Genomic DNA, 12797 nt, shown 5'->3' with positions numbered 1-12797 from the left:
AGTCCGCCCAGTCATTTGTCACAGGCCCCTTTCGTGAGCCCACCACTTTGTCATTTGTCTCCTTCTCTTCCCAGAATCTTCTAGGGATCTCTCCCTCTTGGGATGGATGCTGATCAGAAGGCAGTTGCTGCTCATCTTAAACCTGCCCTGTGTCCTTGACACAGGAATGGAAGGGACATGGAAAAGGGATGGCCCTGTACTTGGGTACCTAACTCTCAAAATGAGATGCCGAGTCAGTAAGTGGCTGAGAAACAGAATAAAGAAAGAAAGGGCCCTGGGATCCTTAGAGGATGGAGGAAAGTGACAATAGCTAACACTTATATCACCAGCACTGCTCTAAGGGCTCCATATCTAAACATCTTTTTTTTTTTTTTTTTTTTTTTTTTTGGCTAGTCCCCGGGCTAGGGATCAAATAGCAGTGACAATGCCAAGTCCTTAACCCCCTAGGCCACCAAGGACCTCCCCTCCATATCTATGAACTCTCTTAATAATCCTCACAAATCCTTTGAGGCAGGAACAGTTACTACCCACATTTTATAGATGAAAATACTAAGTCAGCACAGACAGGTCATGTAATGTGCCCAAGGTCACACAGGCAGTAAGCAGTGGAGCCAGGGTGCGGTCAGAGGTAGTGTGACTCTTTTTGTCAGCACCATCGGCATTATCAAATAACTTATTTGAAGGTGCCCGGGCCAAGCCAGGTGGAGAGTCCATACAGAGGATATTAAAGGCAAAACCAAGTCCTCTGAGGTCCATCTAAGTGGCCATCACACCCCATGGCCTATGTGTATGGGGAGCTGGGGAATGAATCAGGGAATCTGGTCTCATTCTAATCCCAGGGTTTATTCTTTCTATTTTCTATTTAAAAATCCGGAGTGTCTTAGAGTATCCCTTAATTCATGCATTCGCTGAATATCTATTGAATGCCAGCTTCTTGCTGGGCCCTGGAAGACAATGACTGGGAGTGCCACCTGCAGACAGTCCTGAGTTTACTTTATCCCCAGCACACCAGTGAAATAGAGCAGCGAAGTTCCCCGGGTGCGTCCGCCTTCCTTGGGCTGGGAAGGAGTCAGAGAATGAGTTAGCAGACATTTGGGTTCTGGGCTCCCAGCGCCTGCCTTCAAATCCCAACGTGTATACATCCTGATTGGGGGATCCTTTGAGGAGTGCCTTACTTTGCCAAATAATGACAACAGTTTGGGGAGTGCCTTACTTTGGCTAAATAATGACAAGACTTTCCTTTACAGATGGTCGCCTGAAGCACCCAGGAAGCTTTTCCCTAGAAACATGGGTTGACATCATTATTATAACCACCCCCACCCCCATTTTGCCTATAGTTCTTTTGGTCTTTTTTTTTTTTTTTTTTTTTTTTGTATTTTCTAGGGCCACACCCACAGCATATGGAGGTTCCCAGGCTAGGGGTCTAATCAGAGCTGTAGCTGCCAGCCTACGCCAGAGCCACAGCAACGTCAGATCCGAGCCACGTCTGCGACCTACACCACAGCTCATGGCAACACCAGATCCTTAACCCACTGAGCGAGGCCAGGGATCGAACCCACAACCTCATGGTTCCTAGTCGGATTCGTTAACCACTGCGCCATGACGGGAACGCCTATCATTCTTTTTCTTGTTTTCTTATTGATGGGAGAAACCAGGGGACAAGAAGCTCTCTTAGATGCTTTCCAGCGAAGGTTAGAACTTGGGAGCTTCTTTCCTAAATATATCAGTTGAGAGAGAGAGACGCCCCATGATCACGGGGCCACTCCTTGTTTTTTTCCCTTTGGGGGTGGAGGAGACCGACTCTTACGATGTGCTCACAAGCTGAGGTCAAGGTGTCAGAATTACTGGGGTGAAATTTTCGCTGTCTGGTGAGAAGCTCCCACTCCATCATAGAAAGAGGCCCCTTTTCTCATCATGCTTTAGAGTAGATGAAGGGCCTTCATACCCCTTTTTGCACCCAAGCCTCACAAGATAGGGAAGACCCATCATAATCCAACCACTTTACTGATGAGGAAACCATGCAGAAAAGTGGGGTGTCTGTACTCCTGCACCAGGGGCTAGTCCCAGGGCCTCTAACCAGATGACCCGTTTTCTCAGCTTCTAAGTAGGAAGCCATAAAGGGGGAGGAGGGGTGGGAAGTCCAGCCTGGCTCCATTTGAAAATAGCTGCAGGTGTCAAGGCTGATCTATAAAACAACCCCGTCATCATCTTGGCGAAAGATTTTTTTTTTTTCCTTCCACTGGAGGAGCTTAACTCAGCAGTTTCCTCTCAGGAACGGACTTATTACAACCACATAATGTAGATGTGCTAGATGTGGGCAGAGGCGACAGGAGAAAGGTAAGAAGCAGATCGTGTAAGAAGCAGGGAAGCAGGGGCTCAGACTCCCCGCTCTGCAACCAGATGGACTTCCGGCTGCTGCCTCCTGGAGGGTGACCCCCTCTGAGCCTCCACTTTCTGGCTGGCATTCACATAGTGATAGTTTCTACCTGATAGGGTTGTCTCAGGAGGGCCTGGGACATAGAAAGCCCCCCCCCCCCAAATGCCAGCCATCGTGAGCGTCCCAGGACAAGGAATTGGGGACCTTTGACGTTTCTCACTGCTTGGCCATCTCTTCATGGCCCTGGATCACTGGGAAGAGGCCTGCCCTTGGTCATTAAATGTTTCTGCTGGAAAACACTGGCCCACAGCGAAGGGGCCAGAACACGTGGTGACTGTGGCCACTTTTGATGGTCAAGGAGGAAACACTGAGAACTTTGGAGGGCAAAGGATTTCCCCAAGATGCAACCAAGGAAGCGTTCCACAGCAGATAGAAACCCTGGATTATTCAAAATCGGAGCTTTATGGCTGTGAGAAGCTGAACTCTCTGTGCCTCTGTTTCCCTGTGTTAGCTGGGGATGATGATACGCAAATGATGCTTCTGAGAAGGAGTTGTTGGGGATCACAGAAGAATGGCTATGAAAAGCCCCTTTAGGGGCTTTAGCAAAGACTCTTAAATATCCATTCTATTCCCTTCCCCCTGCACACAGAGGTTTCTCAGATTGACAAGGCACATAAATCCCCTGGCTGTTTTATTTAAATGCAGATTCTAATGCAGCAGGTTTAGGACCTGAGATGCTGCATTTCTTTCTTTCTTTCTTTCTTTTGTCTTTTTAGGGCTGCACCCACAGCATATGGAGGTTCCCAGGCTAGGGGTCCAATCGGAGCTGTAGCTGCTGCCCTACGCCACAGCCACAGCAAGGCCAGATCTGAGCAGAGTCTGTAACCTACACCACAGCTCATGGCAACTGCAGATCCTTAACCCACTGAGCAAGGCCAAGGATCGAACCCGTGTCCTCATGGATACCAGTCAGATTTGTTTCCACTGCGCCATGATGGGAACTTCAGAGTCTCCATTTCTAACAAGTTGCCAGGCCCGTGCCCTGCTGCTGGCTTGTGGACCTCACTGTCTTTGGGAATGCTCTAGGACACCACTGTCCAATACAGTAGCCGCTAGTCACTTGTGACTACTGAGAAATGTGGCTGGTCAGAAATGATATGTGCTATAAAGTTACATGTTGGATTTCAAAGAGGTTTTTTTGTGTGTGTCTTTTTGCCTTTTCTAGGGCCGCACCCATGGCAATGGAGGTTCCCAGGCTAGGGGTTGAATGAGAGCTGTAGCCACCGGCCTATGCCACAGCCACAGCAACGCAGGATCCGAGCCGTGTCTGCGACCTACACCACAGCTCACGGCAACGCTGGATCCTTAACCTACTGAGCAAGGCCGGGAATCGAACCCGCAACCTCATGGTTCCTAGTCAGATTGGTTAGCCACTGAGCCACGATGGGAACTCCAATTTCAAAGACTTAATTCAAAGAAAAATGGTGTGAAGTGTCTCATTAAGATTCTTTTAAACTTTAATTACATGTCGAGAGGATAATCTTTTGGTTATATGAAAGTATTTATCTTTGGGATATAATGAGTAACACCGATTATTCATTTCACTTCTTTCTTCTATCAGCATGCCTCCCAGGAAACTTAGAATCACTCAGGTGGCTGGCCTTAGCTGTTGGACAGTGCTGTTCACACGCAGGGTTTTGACTCACCCAAGTGGTGCACACGTGCCTACAGCAGTCCCTTCCCCCGACCCCCAGCACCGTTTCCAGCACTGAAAAAGGGACAAATAAGCCTACACTGGGGGATGGAGTGGGGAGGACGCCCACAAATGCAGCCCCATGAGAGATGGCCCCACGCACTTGGGAGGAGACCTCAGCTGCACAAGGGGGAGCCGGTGGGGCTGAGCAGGTGGCTGTGCCTGAAGAATGACCATCTACCCCCTGCCGTTGACCCTGACCTGCCACCCATCCATTCTCCATCATCCTCAACCCCACCTTCTGCTGTTTTCAAGGCTTTGATGGCAAAGAAGAAGGAATTGTAGTGTTCCCGCCCCAGGACTCATCCGAGGAAGGGAATGGTCACAGGACCACCCCGATCCAGGGACCAGCCTTTGCCTGAGGGCTTCTTTACCCTCCCGGAAAGCCACTCTGTTAACACCAGGGCCCCATCCCTTTCCTCTGCTTTCCTCCCCCCCAGGGTTCTCTTTGTGGTCCTCGCCCATCCCTGCTGAGGAGGGGGGCGGGGGGATAGGGGAAGGATGGGGGAGATGCCCAAGACCAAGGGCACAGATCACGTCCAAACCTGTACACCCCTCCCTGCGCCCCTGTCACAGCTCGAGGGCGTCTTAGGGAAAGCAGTGGCGAGCAGCTTCGAAAGATGCGCCCCACGTTCCCTCTGAAATCAGCCCCATTTCCACATCTTCCAGTACTCCCAGGGACCATAGTCTGGTTTAAGGCCACTGCCGTCTGAGACCTGGAGGACCAGGAAAGGATGGGGAAGGGAAGCCAGCCGAGCAGAGGCCGTGGGAGCCCAGGAGGGTCCCCGGGATGCTGGGAGCTGGGCTCTGCCCCAAACCACAGGCTCTGAGTGGATTTCTGCCCCCTCCACCGGGGCCCGGGTGTGTGTCCACGTGGGGCCCTTCCCCTCCCACATCAATATCTCCCACACCCTCCTCCTGACTATCTTCTCTCCACGCCTCTGCCACTAAGCCAGACAAAGAGCATTCTCGAAGCATATGAACTTACCAGAGGTCAGGGGAAGAAGCTGCCTTCATGGTGAGCCCTGGAGGCTGGGAGCCGCCGTCCTCCCTGAGCGCTGAGTGCAGGCGGCTCTAGAGGAAAGTCAGAGCGTCTGGGTAGGGTGGGGAGCAGCACCCCCATCTAGGGTGGGAGCTGGGGGAAGGGCGTGGTGGGTGGGGTGGGGGCTTTTGCCAAGGAGGAGGCCAGACAGACAGATCAGGACAGAGCCCGGAGGAGGCCCTTCTCTTTTCCCCGAGAAAAGGTGCTCTGCTCCCCCTTGGAAGCTGGGGAATGAGGGTCTGTCTGGGGGAGGGCAGCAGAGGGGCTGGAGACCGCCTCAGAGAAAATTAAATTGCACTTCAGGGCAAATTCTATTAGGGAATAGAGCCTGTCTCTCAACAGCCTGCGTCCATTTAAGTGATTAGCTCAGCCCGGCACCTCCACCCCGGAGCCTTGATGCGCTGTGTCCCTCAGCTCGGGGTGCCGGGCCTGTGGCCTTTGGGGGCCAAGCCACCCTTGTGCCCCTCTCCTGCCCCCCCAGCCCACCCTGGGAGGACCCTTCTCTCCCCCCTCACAGCCCCCAGGGTCTTTGAAAGTGGCCAAGAGGGCATGAGCACATGGCTGTTCTAGAACACAGGCTAAACAAACACAGGACAGACAAGGCTAGAGAGGAGAGAGCCGGGGTTTACACTGCTTACGCCTGGGGCAGGGAGGAGGGAGGTCAGAGGTCAGATGAGGGAGACCACAGGGTACCCGGTGCTCAGATGGCCAGAGGACAGGAAGGGTCTGGATAGATGGAGAAGGGGGAAGTGAAGGCAGTCCAGTGAGTCAAAGGGCACGAACAAAAGGAAGGAGCTGGACCAGAGGCAAGGTTTGAATCTGCAGAATTTGGAACCAGGGACTGGGGACTGAGAAATACAAGCGGCTGACACTTGCAGAACGTCCTCTGTAATGATAAATTAATGCAACGATAAATGGGAAAATAAATTCATCTGTAAAATGGGCATAATAACAACATGTACGTATGGGGCTGCTCTGTTGCTTAAAGGTTCATACTGAGTTCAGCAACTCTTTGGGGTTATTGGCTGTTGGTCAAATATTAGTACACGTCACACTGTTTCCCAGCTTTGGCAGGTGGGTGTAGACGGAGGCCCCCTGACCGAGGCCCACTAACCAGCCCCCTATTTCTTGACTCACCAGGGATAGGTCCCTGATTCACAGGCCAGTCTCAACAAGCTGGACCAGCCTCTGGACCCTGCTGGCCATCAGCCCCCTGGGGAGCTGGTCCCTCCTTTCTTTCATATTGAAAAATTTTGCTCGATTTCCCTCCATTTCTGACTATAAATTTATTTCCTTTGCTCAACAAAAGCACGTATATCGTGAAGAGAGCCAGCCCACAGTTTCCAGAACAAGGAGAAACATCAACACACATGAGCAACAGAACATGAGTTCTGGAGTTCCCTGTTGTGGCACAGCGGTTAATGAACTCAAATAGGATCCATGAGGATGCGGGTTCGATCCCTGTCCTTCTTCAGTGGGTTAAGGATCCGGCGTTGCCGTGAGCTGTGGTGTAGGTTGCAGACTCGGCTCGAATCCCACATGGCGGTGGCTCTGGCATAGGCTGGTGGCTACAGCTCTGACTGGACCCCTAGCCTGGGAACCTCCATATGCCACAGGAGCCGCCCTAGAAAAGGCAAAAAGACAAAAAAAAAAAAAAAAAAGCGTTATGAGAACACGTACTGCAGTCTAAAACATCATCTCTAACCTGCGGCCTGAGATAATCTCATGACTCCTCTCACAGGCTCATCTAAGGCTCCTCCGCGTGCCCTGGGGACACAGAATTTCAGCCCCAAGTGAGCTCGACTTTTCAACCAAGGGTTAAACCGTGTATGTACATTGCTGCGGTGGGTTCGCTAGCCCAAAGGGCGAAAAATTTGTGTTCGGTGGGAGGGAAGAAGGGATGCTCAGAAAGGGAACACCCCCCCCCCGCCCCGCCCCGCCCCAGTGCCTGCTGTGCTGGGTACAGATGTGCCTGGTCTCGAGGCTGAGTCCTGGATGGCCATGCTGTTCATTGTGACAGGAAGGGAGAAGGTCGAGACTGCTCCGCCCAGGCCCTGCAGCCCAGGGTCTCCCTCCGAGAAGCAATTCCTGTGCAGGGATGGGCTCCAGTGATCCTTGTCCACCCCTGGCTGCTGCCCAATTGTTGGCAAGGATTTAGCTCCTGAAGGTACTGGGAGCCCTGGAGCTGGCTGTGCTGCAGGGAGCTAGTGCCCTCCTGGTGGAGGCTACCCAGGCCCCCCAGGGTCTAGGCTTTCTGGCCTCAGACACACCAAGTAGTGGCACAAGGCCCCCGCTCCCTGAGAACACCCTCCCCCAGCCCTGTGCTAACAAGGGGCAGGTCCCTCCTGGGCTTCCAGCATCTTCATGACCACAGCATCCCTGGTAAATCACCTTCCCACCCTGAACTTGACTTGGGTGCCCCTACCTTGTCCCGGCCCCCAAGTCACGAGGACCCTCCTGGGGGCTCTGAGAAGGCCTTCTAGGGTGGCTGATACTCACTGGCTCTGCTCTCCAAAGGTGAGCTCGTTTAAAAGAGGCCTCAGCAATGGAGCCCTTGGGCCAGGTACTCAACCCCCAGGAAAACGGAGGGAGCAACACCTGCCTCCCCAGTTCACACCTGAAATAACTGTGCTCAGGGCCTGACCCTTAACAGGCTCTCCGTAGATGGTAATAAATGTTGTTAGGACACTTTCAGGCCCCTTTCTAGACACCTCTCTGCTGACAGTAGAGAAACTGTCTTGCTGGCAGGCAATTAATTAATTCTGTGCAAATGGGCCAAAACCAGTAGTGTTTTTTTTTTTTTTTCTCCTTCTCTGATGACATGAACTGAGTAACACAACTTCGACAAACCTGCAAAACCACCTGTCCTTCCTCTCTGACTTACTCTAGGGCTCACAATCAACAACAATTCGAAAATTGTTAGCTCTTTCCTAAATCCCCTTTCCCTGTGCTCACAGCCAAAGAAATCAGAGACGTGCCATGCTGGGGCCAGGAAGCCACCCACAGCCTACTGCCAACATACGCCCAGAATTTTATGTATGCTTAATGGGTACAACCCTCTGAAGAGCGTGTCAATATCTTGGTTTTAGAGGCTGGAATACTGAAGCTCATATTGGTTGAGGGACTTTTCCAAGGTTGTCCAGCTCCTGAGCGGCAGGATAGGCTTCAAACCCAGCACTGAGCCAAAGTTCTCTCCACCACCTCTCAAGGCCTCCCTCGATGTCCCACCTGGGCTCTGCCTCGGCTGCTTCCCCTTCTGTGGAGTTTCAGGATGATATTGTCCACCCCAGATGCCTGGGCCAGCACAGGAGAATCACCTGGGGAGATTGTTACGCCTACGAATGCCTAGATGCCCTCCAGACCACTTATAACCAAAACTCTGGGAGAGGGGCCCTCGCATCTATAGAGGAGGTATTTATAGATTCGGCCTTGAACAAGCGCTATAGCCAGAACCAAGAAGTCAGGCTGACTCCAGAAGAAGACGGTGTGAAAGACGTCATGACGGTGTCGGTTCCCCGCTTCTGAGCCAAGGGCAGCGAGAAAGAGGAAAATCCGTAGCATCTTAAGTGAGAAGATAAGGAACAGCAGAGCCTTATCAATACATGCCTGGTCAGTTGAAGTTCATGGTTGGGGTGAACGCATTGTTCCATTCACAGTCAACAGAATATCATCTGGAGACCTTGCAGCCAAGGTGGCCTGGCTTTGGCAAGCTTCTCTCCAGCATAAAAACACACATCGGTGTGGGGTCTCCTTGGTCAGGGTTTGGAATGGCAGTGCACTGCTGTAAGAATAAAGCAGATCCCCGTCAATGGACGGGTTAGCTTTAGAACAAAGATCAACCCTCTGTTAAGAAAAGGAAATAACAAAATAATTATTGTCCATGGGCGGTATCAGCCCCTGACAAGAGAGTACAACCCTGCTGTTGGGCCATTCTCTCTGAGTCACCGTCACTGATGACATCCATTGGCTTTGTTTGCCAGAAGCCTGAGTCCTTCCAACCAAATTCAGCTGTCTATATCACAGGATTTGGCTTTTTTTTTTTTTTTTTTTTTTTTTTTATGGAAGTGACTATCTCTCTCTCTTTTTTTTTTTGTCATTTCTAGGGCCACTCCCACGGCATATGGAGGTTCCCAGGCTAGGGGTCCAATCAAAGCTACAGCTGCTGGCCTACACCACAGCCACAGCCTCATGGGATCCGAGCTGCGTCTGCAACCTACACCACAGCTCAGGGCAACGCTGGATCCTTAGCCCACTGAGCAAGGCCAGGGATCGAACCTGCAACCTCATGGTTCCTAGTCAGATTCGTTAACCACTGAGCCACAACAGGAACTCCGGAAGTGACTCTCTCAAAACGGATCACGGAGCCCGAAGCCCTACTTATGGCAGTGTGCTTTAATGTCCATCAATAGTATCCTGTCAGATTTAGGGCTCTCGTTTTGCAAGTGACTGAAACTCAACTCAAGTGAACTAAAGTAAAACACAACAATAAAACGAGCTCCCCTCGTGGCTCAGTGGAAAATGAATCTGACTAGCATCTGTGAGGATGCAGATGCGATCCCTGGCCTCGCTCAGTGGGTGAAGGATCCAGCATTGCCATGAGCTGTGGGGTAGGTCGCAGAGTCAGCTTAAATCCCGCATAACTATGGCTGTGGTGTAGACCAGTGGCTACAGCGCTGATTTGACCCCTAGCCTGGGAATTTCCCTATGCCACCGGTGTGGCCCTAAAAATGATAATAAATAAATAAATAATAACAATAACAATAAAATGGGAAACTTGGCCTTTGGGGGAAAAAAAAGAAAAAAAAGAACTATCTTGTTCACCAATATGCTTCCAGCTCCAAGGGCAGGGCGGGGCATGTGACAGCATCTTAGTAACTCTACGTACCGTGAGCCGTGAAGGAGCGAGTGCATTTGTGAGTAATCCACTGCTGCAGCCTGAGACCTGGAGGAGCACATCCTCAGCAGCTGCTCCCGGAGCAGCCACGTGGCCCTGTCAGGCCTGGTTAGGCCGCCGGGCCTGTTATCGGTGTGGTCACTGGCTGGGACACACGCTTACTCGGCTGTCAGGGCCCCACTTACCTCTCACCCCTAATGGTCCCTGGCTTTTTATGCACTTCCTGCTCTCCCATGGCACTCCTCGGACTTTATTACATGTGCCACGTGGTCCCTGTGATGAGAGTTAAAGAAGAAGCAGAGAGCCTGGAATAATGACCCAGACACCAAAGCACAGGAAAAGCCACACCAGCCTCACGCTTCAGGCTGCAGCCTGGGACGAGGTTAGAGGGTTCCTGCCACACAGCCCTCAGGATGCTGCCCCAGGCCAGAGTGCACGCTGCTGCTTTTCTCCTTTCTAGGTCCTGGCCCCTCCTCAAGCCCACTTCTGGCATCTCAGGACCAGATCCTCAGGCAGGACGCATCTGAGAGGACATCTGGCCCACTGCTTGCCCTACAGCGTGAAGTCTGCCTGGTGGGCATCTGGCCTCTCTGTGAACACAGCAGGTGTCGGGGGCTCCCTTTTCAGAGACAGCTGGGACCATTTCCAGGCGTTTCTGCCCAGGACTGTTTCTTCTGTAGAGTTTTGCCTTGGAATACATTCACTTGAAAGTGTGATTTTGCTAGTGTGTGTGTTACATATGCCTTCTAGTTAGCAAGAAAGTTCTTGCAAAGACTTTCAAAACAACTTCAGCATCAGAGTGACTTGCTCTGCCACCGTGTCTTTAGCCTACAATGAGAAGAGCTAGCTCCAAAATTCCTAATTAGAGCTTTGCTTTTTCAAAACACACTATGATTTTTAACTGTAATTTAGATTGTTGACTATTTCCTGAAACACAAAAATGAGTTGCTCTCGAGGATTGGTTGTCGCTTACACGATCGTGCCCTTCAAGAGGACGCACACCGCACCACATTCTCATGCATGGGGTAGACCTTTGGGTTAATACTGGTCATAAAAGAGCACGTGGGAGTTGCTGTGGTGGCGCGGTGGTTAACGAATCCAACTAGGAACCATGAGGTTGCGGGTTCGGTCCCTGGCCTTGCTCAGTGGGTTAAGGATCTGGTGTTGCTGTGAGCTGTGGTGTAGGCTGCAGACGCGGCTCGGATCTGGCATTGCTGTGGCTCTTGTGTAGGCAGGTGGCTACAGCTCCAATTGGACCCCTAGCCTGGGAACCTCCACATGCCGCGGGAGCAGCCCAAGAAATGGCAAAAAGACAAGGAAAAAAAAAAAAAAGGCATGTGGTCACGTGTCACAGCCAAAGGAACCACATCTCTAGTATCTGCGCCCTTGGGGGGTCCCCTTCCCTTGAATCTGGGCTGGGACGGTGACTTATGTTAACTGATAAAAAAGCAACAGAGATGACACTGGGCCAGTTCTGGGACTAAGGTTTAAGAAGGCATGTCACTTGGGGGGCTTGGGGCCCCCCTTATATAAGATGTTCAACTGTCCTGCTGGAGAGACCACATGCCAAAAAACTCACCACAAAGGGTTTACCAATGGACAGATCTTATGGTGCTTCCTGAGAACCTACATTTTTTTTTTTTCTTTTTTGGCCACACCCATGGAATATGTACGTTGCCAGGCCAGAGATCAAATCCAAGCCACAGCTGCGATGTATAGCAATACCAGATCCTTAAACCACTGTGCCACAGTGGGAACTCCAGAACCTATTTTTTTTTTTTTTTTTTTTTTTTTTTTTTTTGCTTTTAAGGGCCACACTTGCAGCATATGGAGGTTCCCAGGCTAGGGGTCGAGTTGTGCTGTGCCACAGCCACAGCAATGCCAGATCCGAGCCGCATCTGCGACCTACACCGCAACTCACAGCAACACCAGATCCTTAACCCACTGATCAAGACCAGGGATCAAACCCGAAAATTCACGGTTCCTAGTTGGATTTGTTTCTGCTGCACCATGATGGGAATTCCAGAACCTAAATTTTTTTTTTTTTTTTTTTGTCTTTTTGCCTTTTCTAGGGCCGCTTCCCATGGCATATGGAGGTTCCTAGGCTAGGGGTCTAATCGGAGCTGTAGTAGCCGCTGGCCTACACCAGAGCCACAGCAATGCAGGATCCGAGCCGCGTCTGCGACCTGCACCACAGCTCACGGCAATGCCAGATCCTTAACCCACTGAGCAAGGCCAGGGATCGAACCCACAACCTCATGGTTCCTAGTCAGATTCGTTAACCACTGTGCCATGACGAGAACTCCAGAACCTAAATATTTTTGAAAAAACAGTTTTGGGAGTTCCTGTTGTGGCTCAGCAGGTTAAGAAGAGTGTCTGAGCGGATGCGGGTTCAATCCCCGGCCTCGCTCAGTGGGTTAAGGATCCGGTGCTGCCATGAGCTGTGGTGTCGGTCACAGATGCAGCTCAAATCCCGTGTGGCTGTGGCATAGGCTGGCAGCTGCAGCTCTGATTCGACCTCTAGCCTGGAAACTTCCGTATGCTGCATATGCGGCCCTAAAAAGATAAAAAATAGTTTGGACATCTCTCTCTCCTCAGGGTATTGAGGGCAGCCAGGGCAGAGAGAGCTGAATCAGCCTGAGGCAGAGACGAGAGGAGTCCTAGCAAAGGCAGGAAGGGTTTTACCTACCAGTGCGAGCGAGGCCATGTAGTCATTCATCAGCCGCTCATT

General features: G+C 51.4%; 1 long non-coding RNA gene across 1 annotated transcript; it reads right to left on the bottom strand.

Moving 5' to 3' along the window:
* On the bottom strand, positions 3893-7751 carry LOC110262305. Its single transcript, XR_002347124.1, has 3 exons — positions 7598-7751; positions 5119-5204; positions 3893-4846 (listed from the first exon to the last, which is right to left on the bottom strand). It is a non-coding gene; the product is annotated as an uncharacterized LOC110262305 (long non-coding RNA).

This window comes from Sus scrofa, chromosome 9 (assembly GCF_000003025.6).
Source record: "Sus scrofa isolate TJ Tabasco breed Duroc chromosome 9, Sscrofa11.1, whole genome shotgun sequence".
In the NCBI taxonomy this organism is placed as follows: domain Eukaryota; kingdom Metazoa; phylum Chordata; class Mammalia; order Artiodactyla; family Suidae; genus Sus; species Sus scrofa.
Note: the sequence above shows the minus strand (reverse complement) of the source record. Positions and strands in the feature narration are given on the sequence as shown.